This window comes from Tachyglossus aculeatus, chromosome 18 (genome assembly GCF_015852505.1).
Source record: "Tachyglossus aculeatus isolate mTacAcu1 chromosome 18, mTacAcu1.pri, whole genome shotgun sequence".
NCBI lineage: Eukaryota > Metazoa > Chordata > Mammalia > Monotremata > Tachyglossidae > Tachyglossus > Tachyglossus aculeatus.
In genome coordinates this window covers 23,697,654-23,718,662 of record NC_052083.1, presented here as the reverse complement: position 1 = coordinate 23,718,662, position 21,009 = coordinate 23,697,654, and the positions used below count along the sequence as shown (strand labels likewise).

General features: G+C 42.1%; 2 pseudogenes; both read right to left on the bottom strand.

Annotated features, from left to right (window-relative positions):
* Positions 1 to 763: 763 nt before the first annotated feature.
* LOC119940068 lies at positions 764 to 1,890 on the bottom strand (annotated as a pseudogene).
* Positions 1,891 to 1,924: 34 nt separating this feature from the next.
* Positions 1,925 to 20,986, bottom strand: LOC119940067 (annotated as a pseudogene).
* Positions 20,987 to 21,009: the final 23 nt, after the last annotated feature.

Below are 21,009 nucleotides of genomic sequence, written 5' to 3'. Positions count from 1 at the left end.
TTGGCTATTGCCATTGGAGACAGGAATGACAAGGGAAATGAGATTGCACACTCACTAGAATTCCACCAGAGATGCCCTGAAAATGAGATGAAGAGCTGGATAAAAGATTTCAGTAACCATTATTCAAACTTCTAATAGAATAAAATTCAAATCGATCACTCCATCAAAGATATTTATCCAGAATTTATTCGAGTCATAACACTATACTAAATGCTTGGGAGAGTGCAGCAGAAGCAAAGCACACATTATCTACCATCAAGGAGTTCCCCATATTATAGGGAAGACAGACAGACAAACAAAAATTGTTCACAAACAATGAAAGTGGGAGAAAATAGAATGATATGATCAGTAGAAGAATGAATATGTCAAGGTGAAACAACTGAATACATAATGAAGTCTATGACTAAATAATCATGAACATTTAATTCTGCTATTGTCCAAGTTTTCTTTACACCCTTTGGCTTGAATATTGCTAGGCAATTAAAAATGATTAGGCCTGTTTGAGAACAGCTTGATGGACTATCAGAAGAATCAGGCTGTTAACATATCCGCAGAATGAGCAAAGCATGTGGAACAGCATGAGGTCTCAACACAGGATACAACCCTCACATTCAGAGGAGAACTGTTTGTAAACATCTTTGCTGAAGATGGATGCAAAATGCAAAAATCCTCTTTATTGTTATGAATGGACCAATGTGACTGATTCACATCTAGTGTGCGATTCTTGACGTTAAAAAGACTTTTTTTAGAAAAATTACCTTCCTCAGTGCATCTTTATCTCTGCATCTTTCACCTCTTTGTTCTTCAGACTATAGAGCATTGGGTTCAGCATGGGGATCAGTATCATCTAGCACAAGGACACCATTTTTTTCTGATCCATTGAGAAGCTGGAACTGGGCAGCAGATAGATAAACATTGTCGTTCCATAAAATAAAGTGACTGTCATTAAGTAAGAGGCACATGTAAAAAAAGCTTTTTGCCTTGCTCCAGGGGAGTGTATTTTTTAAAGAGCCAGCAGGATGTGCACATGCAATATCAGTATGGTCAGTACTGTAACCAGCACAGTGACAGCTGTGGAAGCAGCAGGAAGGACTTGGGCAAGCCTGGGGTCTGAACAGGACAGCCTCAACAATGGGGGGATGTCACAGTAGAAGTGATTAATTTCATGAGATCCACAGAAGGACAAATTAAGTACACTTGCTTCACTGACCACAGCATTCAGACAACTGGCCAGGTAAGAAGCAGTGACCAGTAAAGCACACCAGCCTCTGAGGCATGCAGACTATATATAGCAGGTGTTTACAGATTGCTACATAATAATAATAATAATAATAATAATAATAATAATAATAATAATAATCATAGTACTTGTTAAGCAATTAGCATGTGCAAAGCACTGTTCTAAGCGCTGGGGAGGTTACAAGGTGGCCAGGTTGTACCACGGGGGGCTCATAGTTTTAATCCCCATTTTACAGATAAGGTAACTGAGGCACAGAGAGGTTAAGTGACTTGCCCAATTACATATCGATTATAAGCCATATCAGCCAGAAGACAGTACTCCATTACCCCAAATGTAACTACAGCAGAGAGCTGGGCCACACATCATGGGTAAGAAATGGCTTTCTTGTCCCCTAAAATTTTTTCCAGCATCTTAGGGGTGACAGATGATGAATAACATGAGTCAGAGGAAGACAGATGGCTAAGGAAAAAGTACATGGGTGTGTGAAGTTGTGAACTGACTCCAATGATTAGAATGATGAGCTGATTCCCCAGAGGAGTGACCGCATAGATGAGGAGGAACAGCATGAAGAGGAGGATCTGTAACTGTGGATCACTTGTTAATCCCCACAGAATGAACTCACTCAGAGCTTCATGATTTCTGTTGGCCATGTACTGTACTGCTGTTACGTGGGAAGAAAATGAACTACACCATCAGCATTGCAGTGCTCAGAGGCCCGTAGGAGTAGAATTTCTGTTGAAACTAAAAATTTGAAAGACTGGAGAACTTGAAGAATTGATAAAAATCCCTTTGTCTGGAATTCTCTCCCTTCTCTAATTGTCCAGTTCACAGTCCTTTCTATCTAAAGAGCCCATCTAAAATCACACCTTATCCATAAGGCCTCATCCAGAAGGTCTTTCTCTTATTATTATATCCTCTATCCAGATAGTGATGTTGTTGATGATGATGAGGAGGAGGATGATAATAATGTGTGCTAAGCCCTTGCTATGTAACCAGCCCAAGGTAATCAGAGTGGACCTAGTTCCTGTCCCACATAAGGCTCACTGTCTAAAAGTGCCCCAACTACTACTTCAATAAAATACTTTTGCAACAACCCACAACACTTCTTACATATATTACACATAAAATTAGTTAAGCACTAATTCATACACTCTTCACTTTTTCTACTTCCTTTTTTATCTCTTCCCTGCTGCATTATAAGTTTCTATTGGACAGGGGTCATGCTACGAATTCATGTCTACTAATTCTCTAGAATGTAAGCTCACTGTGGTCAGGGAATGTGTCTGTTTATTACTGTAGTCTTCCAAGAGCTTAGTACAGTGCTCTGCACACTGTAAGTGCAAAATAAATACTACTGAATGAATTGTACTCTCCTCGGTGCTTGGTTCAATGCATTGCAATTACAGATCCTCAATAAATTAAACTGATTGATTGGCCTTCACACCTGCCTGAGGATGATAGTTGCTATATCACTGGTCTGGGTGTCAGGCCCTCAGATCTCCCACTGAAGCCAGGACTTACCGAATGTTTCACTCTCACAGAAATTCTTAATTCAGTCAAAGAACATATTTTCTAAGGCACCAGTACACACTACTCCAACCCTTTACTTTCCTACAGAGCCCATTCATCATCATTGCTGCCCCCCTCCATCGATGCTTCATTTCCTTCTTCCTTAAGAGTTCATTTATTCCCATTACACACATTACCTGTAGCAGTTCCTCCACCCAATTCTTAAATACACCTCAATGGGGAATTGCATTATCATACTCACAAAATTACCGTATTTTATTTTTTCCAATCTCCCATTTTTCTTCATTTAAACATCCATTTAAAATTCAGAATCTCCTCTTCTCTGTGTTCTAGACATTCCACCTCTTAGACAGGTTTCTTCTTGTTCTGAAAAGTTTAGTAGTTAATGAAGATAAAGTATTTCCAAATATTAGGGATGGAAATCAAATGGAACCGAAAATTAACCTGAAAATCTTCTCCCAAAGAAGACCATTTGTCACTGTATCCATGCTAGCACACTCAGAAACTGCTTCCTTATATTATGAAAACAAGCAGCAATCTACAATTTTCAACAACAACATTTTTGAATATTTTCTTCCAGATGATTTTGTAAATATATATAATTATCTATCCATTAAGAAAAATCTTTGAACTACTTTAGATTTCAGTGCACCATCCCCACCAAAATTGAAAAAATAAAACAAAATTCTTCCCATCAAAATTGGGGTTGGCACAGTTATGAGGTATCTGCAAGGTAATGTGGGAAGACCATATTTTTGTAGGAAAATATTTACTATGAAATAAATTACTCTGCTTTAGTGGCGGAATCAAGGGGAGAATCATCTCAGAAAGACTCTGCCTTACGACTTAGTGCTCCATCACACTTAAACTGTACACTTTTCTTATCTAATTAAAAATGAGTGCAGTCAAAGTAGCCTGTAGCTAATGCACACAGAAGAATAAATGTCTAACGGATTTCTAAATGAATCCAGAAGATTGGGTCAACAAGAATCTTCTGCAAACTCAGATGCCCTTTTCTTTGTCAAAAGGCTTTTGGAAGAGCACCTATACCTGTGGAAGTGTCTGTAAGCACCTAACATTTCTTAACATATCTTCTAGACTGTAAGCCCGTTGTTGGGTAGGGACCATCTCTATATGTTGTCAACTTGTACTTCCCAAGCGCTTAGTACAGTGCTCTGCACACAGTAAGTGCTCAATAAATACTATTGAATGGTTGAATGAACCAAGAGCAAAAAGATTACTGTAAGCTGCTTCTTGGCTGGAAGCAACTCTATTGCATTTCACTGTCCCAAGAGCTTAATACAGTTTCTTGCACTCAGTAAGCACTCCATAAATACCAATGATTGATTGATAGATTGAGGAGGTGGAGGGACAAGTCAGTGAGGTTTTCCTGGCTGAAGTGGGGAAAGGGACCTCTATCCTTTTCAGGTCAAAGCATTCCTGGGCCTAAGAATGAGCCTAAGCTTTTGTCTCTACTCTTGCAACCCATCAGCATAAACCCATAAGGGCTGATAGCTGTGTATTTACATGATCTTATGCTAATCTCCAAATAGGTAAGTGAGGAAGAGGAGACTGAGTCAGCTTCAAAAAATTCAACATTTATCAAGAATAAAATTCCAAGAGTTTCACAAGAAGTTGCTGGATACGAAAATAATTATCCTTTGAGGCTCAAAAAGCATCACATTGGGTTACAGAGACATGTTTATATTGGGCTTAGTGGTGTTAGAAGGCCAAGTCCCTGAACTCCTCTGAGTCATCTGTGATACTGCAAGAAGTCAAAAGCATTATTTAATTGCTTTTTAGATCACCCAGGGCTTGGGAATAATCACCTGCAGAACCTCACAACTTTTCTGGACTCCCAAAAGTTGGAGTAGTCTTTGCCAAAAGGAAAGAAGTTTCTGACTTATTCAAAACAGAAATCTGAATTACCCCTCAGAGAAATCTAATACACCATGGAGTTGAGCAATCAAGTTTTCTAAATCAAGGGATATAACTCAGCCACCTCATGATGACATTTTCTTGAACAAAGCACCATGGCCTAGTGGATTGAGCTTAGAACTGGGACTCAGAAGGACCTAGGTTCTAATCCCAACTCTATCACTTATCTGCTGTGTGACCTTGGGCAAGTCACTTCACTTCCTCCAGGATTTAGTTACATCATTTACAAAATAAGGATTATAATTGTGAATCCTATGTGGGACTTGGACTGTGTCCAACTTGATAAGCTTTTATCTATCCCAGTGCACAGTACAGTGCATGGCACATAGTAAGCACTAAACAAATATTAAAAAGCAAACACAACAAAAAACAAAGCATATTTTTAGGGTCTGATTTTCCCCCATCCAAAGCCCCTCCAAAGAATCTATTACAAACTTTGGGAAGTACCTCCACTTTTTTAAGCTAAACAGTCAGTTCCATTACTGAGTAGGAAGAAAGGGATTCTTGGAGTCAATTGTTCAGAGCATTGTATTAAGTACTTGGGGGAGTACAATGCAATGGAGTTGATAGACACAGTACCTGCCTGAAGGATCTTAAGTCTGATCACTTCCTCACAACAGAATAAGTGTTCTGACTTCTGTCACTCAAGAGGGGGAAAGAAGAATGTGTTCTGTCATCAATCTATCAGTGCTTTTAATGAGCAGTAACTGTGAGCAGAGCATTGTAATAAGTGCTTGTGAGAGTACAATTAAAGTACCTAGACACCATTTCTGAACTGAAACAGCATACAATCTAGGGAAAGAGACAGATGCTAAAATAATTTACAAGTAGGAGAAAACAGGAAGGTGGATATGTACATGAACTCTTAAGAGTTGGGTATTTATGCAAGTACTCCAGTTGGTTTGGAGACTATATCTTCTAACTCTGTCGTATTGATCTCTCCCAAGTGCTTAGTACAGTGTTCTGAATATAGTAAATGTTCAGTAAAAACCATTAAGCGATTGACTGATTGATTTAGAGTATATAAATACAATGTTGGTACAAAGGCCTGAGATAGAAGTTGTGGGCATAAAATCGGTGCTGTGGGAGGTAAATTAACCAGGATAGGTTTCTTGGAGGCGTTGAGAGAGAGGGGAGTTCCAGGAAGAAACAAGGACATAAGCATTATGTCAGAGGAGGGAGGAATGGGAACAATACACAGTGTATTAGTTAGTACACAGTTAGCTTGAGAATTACCCTCCTGGTAATGCTTCTCTGATTGGCATGAACTGTGTATGTAATGAAATATAGGAGTAATCTGCAATGAAATCTATGTATTTCATATGAAATGAGGTCTCCTAAGGTCCATGTATACCACACATCTATGGAAATGAATACAGTCACTCAGTATTATTTTGATCTAGGTTCTTAGGCCACTAAATAAATGGATTGGAGAACTGAATCAGTTACCAGGTAATTCAATTCCATTCTTGCTCCCCTCTCAACACACAAGATATTGGCTAAATCTACATAAGATTAAATGAAAAGCAACTTGGAAATATCAATCAACAATTCATTCCCTAATCAATCTATCTGCTAATGTTATTAATATTAATAATTAAAATTATGGCACTTGTTAAGCACTTACTATATACAAAGCACTGTACTAAGCATTAGGGTAGATACAAGATAATCAGGTTGGACCCATTCTCTTTCCCACATGGAAATCACAGTCCAAGTAGGAGCAAATAAGGTTTAATCCCCATTTTAAAGATGAGGTAAGTGAGGCACAGAGAAATTAAATGACTTGCCCAAGGTCATTCAGCAGACAAGTAGGGGAGCTAGGATTAGAATCCACATCTTCTGACTCCCAGGCCCATGCTCTTTCCTCTAGGTCATGCTGCTTTGCACTGCTCTGTGCCAAGCACTACCCTAAGTACTCGAGACAGACAGTCACTGCCTAGGGGTCCTGATGACCTCTGTGTTGCTTTTTCCCCTCACCTGCCCCCTTGTCTAGAGGTTAGGAATGGACCCCAGAGCTCCATCAAGAGGCAGGGTCAGAGGAGAGGCCTGAAGGCTGGAAAAACCTTGAATGTCATCTGTCACTCAAGTGAAGATGCAGATGTCAAGACTCCTCAGCTCAGACTCGTGGCTGGGGTAATATTTGCTGATTGGCATTGACAAATTCTTCTCAGAAAGGTTTGGCATTCTCTCAGATAGGTTTGGCATTAAAGTAAAGTACCACCAGATTATTCCTTTAAAAAAATGATTTGGCCCATGAATTTCGCCAATTAGTGAATCTGTTTTTAAGTAGGCTTGCTTTTATCACTTTCATCTAAATGTTTTTTGATGTCCTCTGTGTCTGTTTTCCTTGGGTCTTTTACATAGAAATTTGAAGGAATTATAGGAGGCAGACAAACTATCATTCATTCATTCATTCATTTAATTGTACTTATTAAGCTCTTACTGTGTGCAAAACACTGCACTAAACACTTGGGAGGGTACAATACAACAATTATCAGACACATTCCCTTCCCACAATGAGCTCACAGTTTAGAGGGGGAGACAGACATTAATATAAATAAATAAATTACAGATATGGACATAAGTGCTGGGGGCTGGTGTGTGTGTGTGTGGGAGAATAAAGGTATCATATCAGGGAGACACACAAGGGAGTGGGAGAAGAGGAAAGGAGGGCTTAGTCAGGGAAGGTCTTTTGAAAGGGGAGAGAATAATTGGATGTCGGATTTGAAGAGGGAGGGCATTTCAAGCCAGAGGCAGTAAATGGGTGAGAGATCAGTGGTGAGGTAGATGAGATGAGATACAATAAGAAGGTTAGCATTAGAGGAACAAAGTGTACGGTTTGTGTTGTAGTAAGAGAGTAGCAAGGTGAGTTCCTATTTAAAAGGTTCAAGGTGATTGAATGTTTTGAAACCAATGGTGAGGAGTTTTGGCTTGATATGGAGGTGCATGGGAAACTGCTGGAGTTTCTTGAGAATGGAGAAACATGTCCCAAATGTTTTGGTAGAAAAATGATTGAGGCAGGAGAGTGTAGTTTGGACTGGAGTGGGGAGAGACAGGAGACTGGGAGGTCAGCAAGGAGGGTGACACAGTAATCAAGAATGGACAGGACAAGTAACTGGATTAACATGGTAGCAGTTTGATCGCAGAGGAAAGGGTGGATGATTTCAGTGATGTTGCGAAGATGGAACTGACAAGCTTTAGTGATGAATTGAATATGGATTGAATATGAGATTGGGATTGATTGAATATAGATTGAATATCAGAAAGGGTGTGGCCTATTACCATTAGGAGAGAAGCAGCATGTTTTAGTGGATGGAGTGTGGGACTGGGATTCAGAAGGTCTTGTGTTCTTATCCCAGCTTTGCCTCCACTTGTGGGCTGTGTGACCTTGGGCAAGTCACTTAACTTCTCTTTGACTCAGTTACCTCATCTGTAAAATGGGAATTAAGGCTGTGAGACCCATATGACACATGGACCGTGTCCAACCTTATAGCTACCCCAGACCTTGGTACAATGCCTGGCACAAAGTAAATGCTTAGCAAATATATTTTAAAAAAATCGGTACCAACCAATTTTACTCTTGTAAAAACAAAATAAAGATGTCAGATATTTGTTTTCCTAGACTGTTAGCTCGTTGTGGCAGAGAATGTGACTACCAACACTGTTTCATTGTGCTCTCCATAATGCTTAATACTCGGCCCGTAATAATGCTCGGCACATAGTAAGGGCTCAATAAATAGCAAAGATTGATTCCATTTATAAATTTTGCACTAACTGTAACACATTTCAGATCAATATCTGACCTATTTCTCTCTCATTAGTTCATAGATTAAAATAATTGCACCGTTTGTAAAAAGCTAAGAGGATTTTTGAACAGTTCCGTTGCCCCAGTTCCTGCGACAGTTTGTCATAGACATCATTCATTCAGTCAGTCAATCATTTTATTGAGTGCTTACTCTGTGCAGATAACTGTACTAAGCTCTTGATAGAGTACAATACAACAATAGACATATTCCCTGTCCACAACGACCTTACAGTCTAGAAGGGGAGACAGACATTAATATAAATAAATAAATTACAGATATGCACATAAGTGCTGTGGGACGGTGAGGGGAGAATAATAAGGGGAGCAAGTCTAGGCAAGCAGAACAATCTCTGAAAACATGGGCCTGGCTGGAAACAGCTTGATCTATCAGGAGAAAAGGGCTGTGAGCATACCTACAGAATGAGTCAGTCAGACAATCGTATTTATTGAGCACTTACTGTATGCAGATCACTCTACTCGGCGCTTGGGGGAATACAATATAACAGACATATTCCCTGCCCACAACAAACTTACAGTGTAGTACAGCACATGTCGCAGCACGAGTTCTCCTCAACAAAGGGTTTTGCAAGAGCACAACCCTCGCATTAGAAGAGGATAGATATAAAATGCAAAAATCCTGTTTACTGTTATGAGCATGGTCACTGCATACTCAGGATACCAGGATACCAGAATACTGGTCACAGCGTGAATAAATACCACTTTAGTGTGTGATGCTTGACATTTAAAATCAATCAATCAATGGTATGTATGGAACACATACTTTGTGCAGAGCACTGTACTAAGCAATCGGGAGAATTAACTGACACGTTCCCTGACATCACCTTCCATAGGGCATCTTTCACCTCTTTGTTCCTCAGACTATAGATCATTGGGTTCAGCATTGAGATCAATATCATATAGCACACAGACAACAGTTTTTTCTGATCCACTGAGATGTTGAATATGAAAAAGAGTTATTACTTAAGGCTCACAGAACATTTCACTGGGTAACAGAGGCATGTTTATATTGGAATTATGGGAATTAAGTTACTCAATTCCTCTGTGTCACCTGTGATACTGCAAGAAGTGAAAAACATTATTTAATTGCTCTGTAGATCGCCCAGGGACTGAGAATAATCACCTGCAGGACCCACAATTTCTCCGGAATCCCAAGGGATAGGGTCATTTTTGCTAAAAAGGAGTTTTTGTATTATTCAACAAAGAAATCTGAATTACCTCTCAGAGAAACCTCACACAACGTGGAGTGGAACTACCAAGGTTTCTTAATCAAGGACTTCACCTCAACCACCTCATAATGATGTGAGCCTAAATTAGGACAGGGACTGTGGCCACCCTGATATGCTTCTGTCCACCCCAGCGCTTAGTACAGTTCCTGGCACATAGTAATCGCTTACCAAATGCCATAATAATTATTAATTATTATCTATCTAAACAAAGTAGCATGACCTAGTGGATAGAGAACAGCTCCGAGAGTCAGAAGGATTTGGGTTCTAATCCTAACTCCACTACTTATTGGCTGTGTGATCTCGACCAAGTCACTTAATTTCTCTGTGCCTCAGTCTGCTTATCTGTAAAATGGGGATTAAGATTGTGAGCACCATATGAGACAATGGACTGCATTCAACATGATTAGTTTTTATCAAACCCAGCAGTTATCACAGTATCTGGCACATAGTAGGCACTTAACAGATACCATAAAAAGAACAGCAAAAAAGAACAAATTTTAGGTTCTAGATTTTCCAGGTTAAAAGCACCTCCTGGTAATTTGTTACAGACTTTGGGAAACACCTTCACTCTTTTAAGATAAATAACCATTGAGAGCAGTACCAAAATGATTAGGAAGCAAGGATTCTGGGAGTCAATGGTATTTTTTCAGTGCTTTCTGTGTTGAGAACATTGTATTAAGCACTTGAGAGAGAATAATACAGTTGAGTTTGTAGACACGGTCCTTGCCTCATGGGGCTTAAATCTGATCACTTCCTCAGCAGAAAGAGTGTTCTGACTTCTGTAATCCAAAAGGAGGAAAGGAGATTGTGCTCCTTACTCAGTCTATCAAGTTTTAATGAACAGCAACTGTGAGGAGAGCGCTTTATTATAAGTGCTTAAAATAAAGATTTACTAGACACCATCTCTGACCTTAAAGAGCCTATAATCTAGGGAAAGAGACATTCTTTCAATCATATTTACTGAGCACTTACTGTGTGCAGAGCACTGTACTAAGTGCTTAATATTTCTTAAGCGTTTTGTATGTGCGAAGCAGTGTTCTAAGCTCTGTGTGGGATCCAAGGTGATCAGGTTGTCCCACATGGGGCTCACAGTCGTAAACCCCATTTTACATATGAGGTAACTGAGGCACAGAAAGTTAAGTGACTTGCCCAAAGTCACACAGCTAAGTGGCGGAGCTGGGATTAGAACCCATGACCTCTGACACCCAGGCCTGTGCTCTTTCCACAGACACTAAGATAATTTGCAGGTAGGAGGAAAGATGAAAGTGAGTTCCTTAAGTGTTCTTAATAACTCTATCCACGAGTTCTTGGGAGTTGGGTACGTATTCAAGTACTCCAATGTGGCTTATAGAATAAGTCTACTATCTCTGTTGTATTGATCTCTCCCAATTGCTTAGTACAGTGCTCTGCATACAGACAATGCTCTGTATACAGTAAGTGCTCAGTAAAAACCATTAAGCGATTGACTGATTGATTTAGAGTATATAAATGCAAGGTTGGTACAAAGGGGTGAGATAGCAGTAACACCAGAGGTGTGGGAGGTAAATTAATCAGGGAAGACTTCCTGGAGGAGATGAGAGAGAGGGGAGGTCTAGGAAGAAGGAAGAACATAAGCAAATGTCAGAGGCGGGAGGGCTGGGAACAAGGCACAGTGTGTAGGTTAGCTTGAGAATTATCCTCCTGGTAATGATCTTAAGATTGACAGGAATTGTGCATATTCTGAATTGTAGGCGAAATCTGCAGTGAAATCTATGTATTTCACATGAAATGACGTCTTCCTAAGATATATGTATATTGTGTATTTAAGGAAAGAAATTCAGTCACTCAGGATCATTCCAATCTAGTTTCTTAGGCCACTAAATAAAGGGATTGGAAAATGAATCAAGACCATACCTCCTCTGCTTTCAATAACCAATATACTGGGAAAATCTACTTAAAACAAAATGAAAAACAAATTGGAAATATGTCAAACAACGCTTTTATTGATCATTAAAAGTGTGGAATTTGTTAGTCACTTACGTTGTGCCAAACACTGTACTAAGCCCCCAGGGGATATAGGAGATACAAGATAATCACTTTGGAACCATTTTCTGCCCCACATGGAAGTGACAGTCCAAGCAGGAGGGAGTAAGATTTAATCCCCATTTTACAGATGTGATACCTGAGGTACAGAAAAGCTAAGTGACTTGCCCAAGATCATTCAGCAGACAAGTCATGGATCTGGGATTAGAACCCATGTCTTCTGATTTTCAGGTCCATGTCCTTTCCACTAGGCCATGCTGTATTTCATTGCTCTGTGCCAAGCACTATCCTAAGCATTTGGGAGAGTATAGTAGAAATGATATAAATTGTACTTGTCCTAAAGGAACTTATAGAATCTTCTTGTTTTTTACTATACCTTACAAAATTGCCTCATTTTCCAGCCAACCAAAGAGAAGTCTGTTTTGTTCCTATCCAAGGACTGAAAAGCTTTAGAATGTGATCACACAAGCAGGGTCTTTCCAGAAGATTGCCTCTTCATATATGATGGAGGAGCCTGCCTGAGTGACAGTCACTGACAAGGGGTCCTGGCAACCTCTGTGTTGCTTTCACACCTCAACTACCTCTTTGCCTAGAGGTTAGGAATGGGCCCCAGACCCCCATCAAGAGGCAGAGATAGGGGAGAGGCCTTAAAGCAGCAAACATCTTGAATGTCATCTGTCAATTGCATTCATTCAATCATATTTATTGAGCACTTACTGTGTGCAGAGCACTGTACTAAGCCCTTGGCAAAGTACAATACAACAATAAACGGTGACATTCCCTGCCCACAAGGAGCTCACAGTCCAGAGTGGGGAAGGGAGACATGAATGCAAGTAAATAAAATTGCGGATATGTACATAAGTGCTGTAGGGCTGGGAGGGAAGAAGGTTAAAGGGATAAATAAAATTACAGATATGCACATATGTGCTTTGAGGCTGGGAATGAGAAAGAGTAAAGAGAACAAGTCAGGGCAATGCAGAGGGAACGGGAGATGAGGAAAAATGAGGCCTAGTCTGGCCTCCTACTTCATTAATAAAATTAAACCTATCAGGTCTGAGCTCCCCAAAGTCACTCCTCCGCCCCTTCTCCAACCCCTGGCTCTCAAACCTCTCTGTTACCCTCCCATCCTTCCCAGCAGTATCATGAGATCTCCTCCCTCCTCTCAAGCCACTCCGGCCACCTGTGCTTCTGACACCATTCCCTCTCATCTTATGAAATCCCTCACTCGGTCCGTCCTCCCCTCCTTAACTTCCATCTTCAACTGCTCACTCTCAAATCCTTCCCCTCTGCCTTCAAACATGCCCACGTCTCTCCCATCCTAAAAAAACCCTCTCTTGACCCCACCTCACCTTCTAGTTATCGTCCTATCTCCCTCCTATCATTTCTTTCCAAACTCCTTAAACCAGTCGTCTACACGCGCTGCCTCGAATTCCTCAATGCCAACTTTCTCCTCGACCCACTCCAATCTGGCTTCTGTCCCCTACACCTCACCGAAACTGCCCTCTCAAAGGTCACCAATGACCTCCTTTTTTTCCAAATCCAACGACCCCTACTCTATCCTAATCCTCCTCGACACTGCCTTCGACACTGTGGACCACCTCCTTCTCCTCAACACACTATCCAATCTTGGCTTCACAGACTCTGTCCTCTCCTGGTTCTCCTCTTATCTCTCCGGCCGTTCATTTTCAGTCTCTTTTGCAGGCTCCTCCTCCCCCTCCCATCCCCGTACTGTAGGGGTTCCTCAAGGGTCAGTTCTTGGTCCCCTTCTGTTCTCTATCTACACTCACTCCCTTGGTGAACTCATTCACTCCCACGGCTTCAACTATCATCTGTACGCTGATGACACCCAAATCTACATCTCTACCCCTGCTCTCCCTCCCTCCCTTTAGGCTCGGGTCTCTTTCTGCCTTCAAGACACCTCCATCTGGATGTCTGCCTGCCATCTAAAACTCAAAATGTCCAAGACTGAACTCCTCACCTTACCTCCCAAACCCTGCCCTCTCCACGACTTTCCCGTCCTGTTGCCAGCACTACCATCCTTCCTGTCTCACAAGCCCTCAACCTTGGTGTCATCCTCGACTTCGCTCTCTCGTTCACCCCTCACATCCAATCCATCACCAAAACCTGCCGGTCTCACCTCTGCAACATCGCTAAGACCCGCCCTTTCCTCTCCGTCCAAACCACTACCTTGCTCGTTCAATCTCTCATCCTATCCCTACTGGATTACTGCATCAGCCTCCTCTCTGATCTCCCATACTCCTGTCTCTCCCCACTTCAATCTATACTTCACGCTGCTGCCCGGATCATTTTTGTGCAGAAACGCTCTGGGCATGTTACTGCCCTCATCAAAAATCTCCAGTGGCTACCAATCAACCTAAGCAACAGGCAAAAACTCCTCACTCTCGGCTTCAAGGCTCTCCATCCCCTCGTCCCCTCCTACCTCACCTCCCTTCTTTCCTTCTACAGCCCAGCCCGCACCCTCCGCTCCTCTGCTGCTAACCTCCTCACTGTGCCTCGTTCTCACCTCTCCCGCCGTCGACCCCCGGTCCACGTCTTCCCCCTGGCCGGGAATGCCTTCCCTCCACACATCCGCCAAGCTAGCTCTCTTCCTCCCTTCAAAGCCCAACTGAGATCTCACCTCCTCCAGGAGGCCTTCCCAGACTGAGCCCCCTCCTTCCTCTGCCCCTTCTCGCCCTCCCCATCCCCCCACCTTACCTCCTTCGTCTCCCCACAGCACCTGTATATATGTATACATGTATATATGCTTGTACATATTTATTACTCTATTTTACTTGTACATACTTATTCTATTTATTTTATTTTGTTGATATATATTGTTTTGTTGTCTGTCTCCGCCTTCTAGACTGTGAGCCCGCTGTTGGGTAGGGACCATCTCTATATATTGCCAACTTGTACTTCCCAAGCGCTTAGTACAGTGCTCCGCACACAGGAAGCACTCAATAAATACGATTGAATGAATGAATGAATGCACCTTCAATATGACATTGAAATGAGTGAGAGTGGTTGTCTATCGGATTAGAGGAGGGAATGTGTCCAGGCCAGAGGATGGACTTGGGCTAGGGGTCGGCGGTGAGACAAGCAAGATCGAGGCACAGTGAGAAGGTTAGCACTAGAGGAGCAAAGTGTGTGGGCTGCGTTGTAGAAGGAGAGAAGCGAGGTGAGGTAGGATGGGATAAATCAATCAAGTGAAGATCCCTACATCAAGACTTGTGGTCTATGGCTGGAGTAACATTTACTGAATTGGTACTGGCAAATCCCTCTTAGATAGGTCTGACACTAAAGGGAAGTACAGATTATCACCAGAAGATTCCTTTCAAAGATTGAATTGGCAAATGAATTTCACCATTTAGTGAATTTGTTTTAAGCAGCTTGTTTCTGTCACTTTTATGGGTCTTTTACACAGAAATTTGAACAGATTATAGGAGGTAAACAAACTATATGAATGGGTATGGTACGAAGCAGCTTGCCTTAGTGGGTACATTATAGGTCTGAGAGTCAGAAGGACTTGTGTTCTAAACCTAACTCTGCCACCTCTCTGCTGTGGGAGCTTGTGCAAGTTACTTAACTTCTCTGTGACTGTTACCTCATCTGTAAAAATGGGAATTAAGACTGAGAGCCCCTTGTGGGTCATGGACTGTGTCCAACCTTGTATCTACCTCAGAGTTTATTACTGGAACATAGTAAGTGCTTAACAAAAAAACAAGAAAGAATCACTACTAATCAATTTTGCTCTGAGAAAAGCAAGTATAGATATCAGATATCACTTTGTTTTCTAAGACTGTAAATTCACTGTGGGCAGGGAATGTGTCTACCAACTTTGTTGGATTGTACTCTCCCAAGCACTTAATACAGTACTCTGCATATAGTAAGGGCTCAGTAAATGATATGGATTGATTTCCATTTATTAAACTTGCACTAGCTGCAACACAATATAGATCATTATCAGATTCATCTTCTTCCCATTAGAACCATAGATTAAAATAATTGCACCATTTGGGAAAAGGAGGATTTTTGAAAACGTCCATGGCCCCAATTCTACAGACATCACACACCATGGGTCGATTAACCCTGTACCCTAAAAGTGCTTTTAAACAGCAGAGGGAATCGTCTAACAAGTCTTGAAATGATTTAACAGTAAAAGTACATTTTTTTTCTCCCAGGATCTCCTTGGCTGAGCAAGGGAGATAGCTTACTCGCCCAGTAGTCTCAGGAACAACACTCCCAATACTCTTGTGACTATGAGTAGAAAGATGGGTGGGAGAAGCAGGCTTCTGTAAACCAACATAAATATGCGATCTTTAGATTTGTACAGAGGGATCTGGGGAGGTTATAGAAGAGTTTCCTCCTCTCCCCCCCTTATACATACATACACACACTTTGGTAAGCACCCTAATGGGAGGCATTATGTCTACTACTTCTACTGAAATCTCTAAAGGGCTTAGTTCAGGGCTCAGCACCAATAAGTGGTCAGTATATGTAAGTGATTGATTCTTTACTCAGATGCAATAAAAGTGCATGAACCCAGTCTCCAAAGCTGGAGACAGGGAACGGGGAGGAGCTCAGATTTGGCACATCTGGAATTGAAATTTCAGAGGACTAGCAGTGTTAGTAATTTTCTTTTAATGATTGTTAAGCACTTAATTGTGCCAGGCGCTGAAGTAGATACAAGATAATTAGGTTGAACATGGTCCCCATCCCACATGAGGCTCACAGTCTAAATCCTAATTTTACAGATAAGGGAACTGAGGCACAAAGAAGTTTAAAAGACTTGCCCAAGATCACATGGCAGAGACGTCTTGGAGCAGGGATTAGAACCCAGGCCCTCTGACTCACAGTCCAGGGCTCTTTCCACTAGGACTTTCATTTATTCATTCATTCAATCGTATTTAATGAGCGCTTACTGTGTGCAGAGCACTGTACTTAGCGCTTGGGAAATACAAGTTGGCAATATATAGAGACGGTCCCTACCCAACAGAGGGCTCACAGTCTAGAAGGGGGAGACAGACAACAAAACAAAACATATTAACAAAATAAAATAAATAGAATAAATATGTACAGGTAAAATAAATAGAGTAATAAATATGTACAATCATATATACATATATGCATATATATAGGTGCTGTGGGGAGACGAAGGAGGTAAGTTGGGGGGATGGGGCTTCTAGACTGTGAGCCCACTGTTGGGTAGGGGCTGTCTCTATATGTTGCTAACTTGTACTTCCCAAGCGCTTAGTACAGTGCTCTGCACACAGTAAGTGCTCAATAAGTGCGATTGATTGATTGATTGATTGGGGAGGAGGAAGAGGGGGAGAGGAAGGAGGGGGCTCAGTCTGGGAAGGCCTCCTGGAGGACGTGAGCTCTCAGTAGGGCTTTGAAGGGAGGAAGAGAGCTAGCTTGGCGGATGTGTGGAGGGAGAGCATTCCAGTCCAGAGGGAGGGCATGGGCCGGGGGTCAATGGCGGGACAGGCGAGAACGAGGCACAGTGAGGAGGTTAGCGACAGAGGAGTGGAGGGTGTGGGCAGGGCTGTAGAAGGAAAGAAGGAAGGCGAGGTAGGAGGGAGTGAGGTGATGGAGAGCCTTGAAGCCGAGAGTGGGGACTTGCTGCTTCTTTAAAATAATAACATAATAAATAATACTAATAACATCAATATCTTAATGAATACGCAGGACAATAATACCTCCTCAGTTTTGAGATTTGTACAGATTTAAAATGAAGAAGCATGTGATGGGTAAGCAATTTCAATCATGCTTTAATCTTCAAGATGTATCTGAATAGAATAACATTCTGATTTGGAACACCCATGCTGTGGGTGTCCCACCTAGAAATGCTTCCTCAGAATGCTCTGAGACTGAGAAGCTCTGCCCAATGGCTTAGGGTAAATCTCCCAACTTGTTCTCCAAATTTAGCCCTACCCTATTGAAAGGTTAGTAAGAACAATAAAGCCAATTCAAAGATACCTAAGGAATGGAGGGGTCATGGGATTTTCTACGCTGATGACACCCAGATCTACATCTCTGCTCCTGCTCTCTCCCCCTCCCTCCAGGCTAGCATCTCCTCCTGCCTTCAGGACATCTCCATCTGGATGTCCGCCCACCACCTAAAGCTCAACATGTCGAAGACTGATCTCCTTGTCTTCCCTCCCAAACCTTGTCCTCTCCCTGACTTTCCCATCTCTGTTGACGGCACTACCATCCTTCCCGTCTCACAAGCCCGCAACCTTGGTGTCATCCTCGACTCCGCTCTCTCATTCACCCCTCACATCCAAGCCGTCACCAAAACCTGCCGATCTCAGCTCCGCAACATTGCCAAGATCCACCCTTTCCTCTCCATCCAAACTGCTACCCTGCTCATTCAAGCTCTCATCCTATCCCGTCTGGACTACTGCACCAGCCTTCTCTCTGATCTCCCATCCTCGTGTCTCTCTCCACTTCAATCCATACTTCATGCTGCTGCCCGGATTATCTTTGTCCAGAAACGCTCTGGGCATATTACTCCCCTCCTCAAAAATCTCCAGTGGCTACCAATCAATCTGCGCATAAGGCAGAAACTCCTCACCCTGGGCTTCAAGGCTCTCCATCACCTCGCCCCCTCCTACCTCACCTCCCTTCTCTCCTTCTACTGCCCAGCCCGCAACCTCCGCTCCTCCACCGCTAATCTCCTCACTGTACCTCGTTCTCGCCTGTCCCGCCGTCGACCCCCGGCCCACGTCATCCCCCGGGCCTGGAATGCCCTCCCTCTGCCCCTCCGCCAAGCTAGCTCTCTTCCTCCCTTCAAGGCCCTGCTGAGAGCTCACCTCCTCCAGGAGGCCTTCCCAGACTGAGCCCCTTCCTTCCTCTCCCCCTCGTCCCCCTCTCCATCCCCCCCATCTTACCTCCTTCCCTTCCCCACAGCACCTGTATATATGTATATATGGTTGTACATATTTATTACTCTATTTATTTATTTATTTATTTATTTATTTATTTTACTTGTACATTTCTATCCTATTTATTTTATTTTGTTGGTATGTTTGGTTCTGCTCTCTGTCTCCCCCTTTTAGACTGTGAGCCCACTGTTGGGTAGGGACTGTCTCTGTGTGTTGCCAATTTGTACTTCCCAAGCGCTTAGTACAGTGCTCTGCACATAGTAAGCGCTCAATAAATACGATTGATTGATTGATTGATTGATTTGTCAATGACACTAAGTAGGGCAAATGGATGAAAGATGAAGAAGACTAGAAGTGCAACAAAGATTACCTCAGGACTTGGAAGGAATTGCTTTCTTAGCCAATGGAGAGAGAATTGACAAGGGAAATGAGAATATGCAGAATATGAGAACAGACTTTTATTAAACTTGCCTTTAAGAAATGCAAAAACCCATGTTGGAAACAAAGTTTCATTTCAGATCATTGAAACCAGTTTATTGAAGCAAAATTGAAATTAATCAATAAATCAATCGATGGTTTTCATCCAGACTTACTGAGTGTATCACTAAACTGAGTGTCTGAGAAAGTACAGCAGAAGCAAAGCAGACATTATGTGCCATCCAGGAGTTTCCTATGTCATAGGAAAGACATTCTACAGTCGTTTACAATGGCAGCAGGAGGAAAAAGAATGATATAATTGGTAGATGAATGACTATGTTGAGATGAAATAATATAACATGTAATGAAATGTACCACTGAACATGTATAAACACCCAATGCCACTATAGCACATGATTTTCGTTTACATTTTTTAGCTAGAGCATTATTGGGAAATTAGGAAACAATCTCTAGAAACTTGGATCTGATTGGAAACAGCTTGATGTGGAGTCAGAAGAAACAGGCTGTGAGCATATCTACAGAACGAGTCAGTCAGTCAGTTGTATTTATTGAGTGCTTACTGTGTGCAGAGCACTCTTCTCAGGGCTTGTGGGTGAACAGTATAACAGACATTCCCTGCCCACTGTGAGCTACCAGTCTAGCACAGCACATGCCACAGCACGAGTTCTCCTCACCAAAGGGTTTTGAAAGAATGCAACCCTCGCATTAGAAGAGGATGGATGTAAAAGGCAAAAATCATTTTTATTGTTATGAATTTACCAGAATAAATAATTCACAGTCTGTGTGATTCTTGACCTTTAAAATCAATCAATTAATGGTATATATTAAGGACTTACTATGTGCAGAGCACTGTACTAAGCACTTGGGAGAGTACAGCATGGCAGAATTAGCAGATCCGTTCCCTGCCCATGACCTTCCACAGGGCATCTTTCACCTCTTTGTTCCTCAGATCATTGGGTTCAGCACTGGGATCAGTATCATATAGCACACGGACACCATTTTTTTCTGATCCATTGAAAAGCTGGAACTGGGTAGCAGATAAATAAACATTGTAGTTCCATAGAATAAAGTGACTGTCAGTAGGTGAGAGGTGCATGTGAAGAAAGCTCATTGCCTTCCTCCAGAGGACTGTATTTTAAAAATAGCCAACAGGATGTATACATATGATATTAGTGTGGTCAGAACCGTAACCAGCATAATGATGGCTGTGGAAGCAGTAGGAAGTATTTGGGTAAGCCTGGAGTCCGAACAGGACAGCTTCAACAATGGGGGGACAGTAGGAATTATTTTGGCAAGCCTGGGGTCCGAACATGACAGCTTCAACAATGGAGGGACGTCACAGTAGCAGTGATTAATTTCAGAAGGTCCACAGAAGGACAAACTAAATACATTAGATGTATAGACCAGAGTATTCAGGCAGCTGGCCGTGTAGGAAGCAGTAACCAGTAAAGCACACAGCCTCTGAGGCATACAGATTATGCATAGAAGGGGTTTACAGATTGCTACATATCGATCATAAGCCATTACTGCCAGAAGACAATACTCCACTACCCCAAATGTAGCCGCAGCCCAGAGCTGAGCCACACATCCTGGGTAACAAATGGTTTTCTTGTCCATTAAGAAATTTGCCAGCATTTTAGGGATGATGGCCGATGAATAACATGAGTCAGAGAAAGACAGATGACTAAGGAAAAGGTACATGGGTGTGTGAAGTTGCGAAGAGACTCTAATGATTAAAATGATGAGCAGATTTCCCAGAAGATTAACCACATAGATGAGGAGGAACAGCATGAAGAAGGGGATCTGTAACTGTGGATCACTGTCTGGATCCAGACAGAATGAACTCAGTCATAGTTGTGTGATTTCCGTTGGCCATTCAGTGTCCTTCTGTTACCTGGG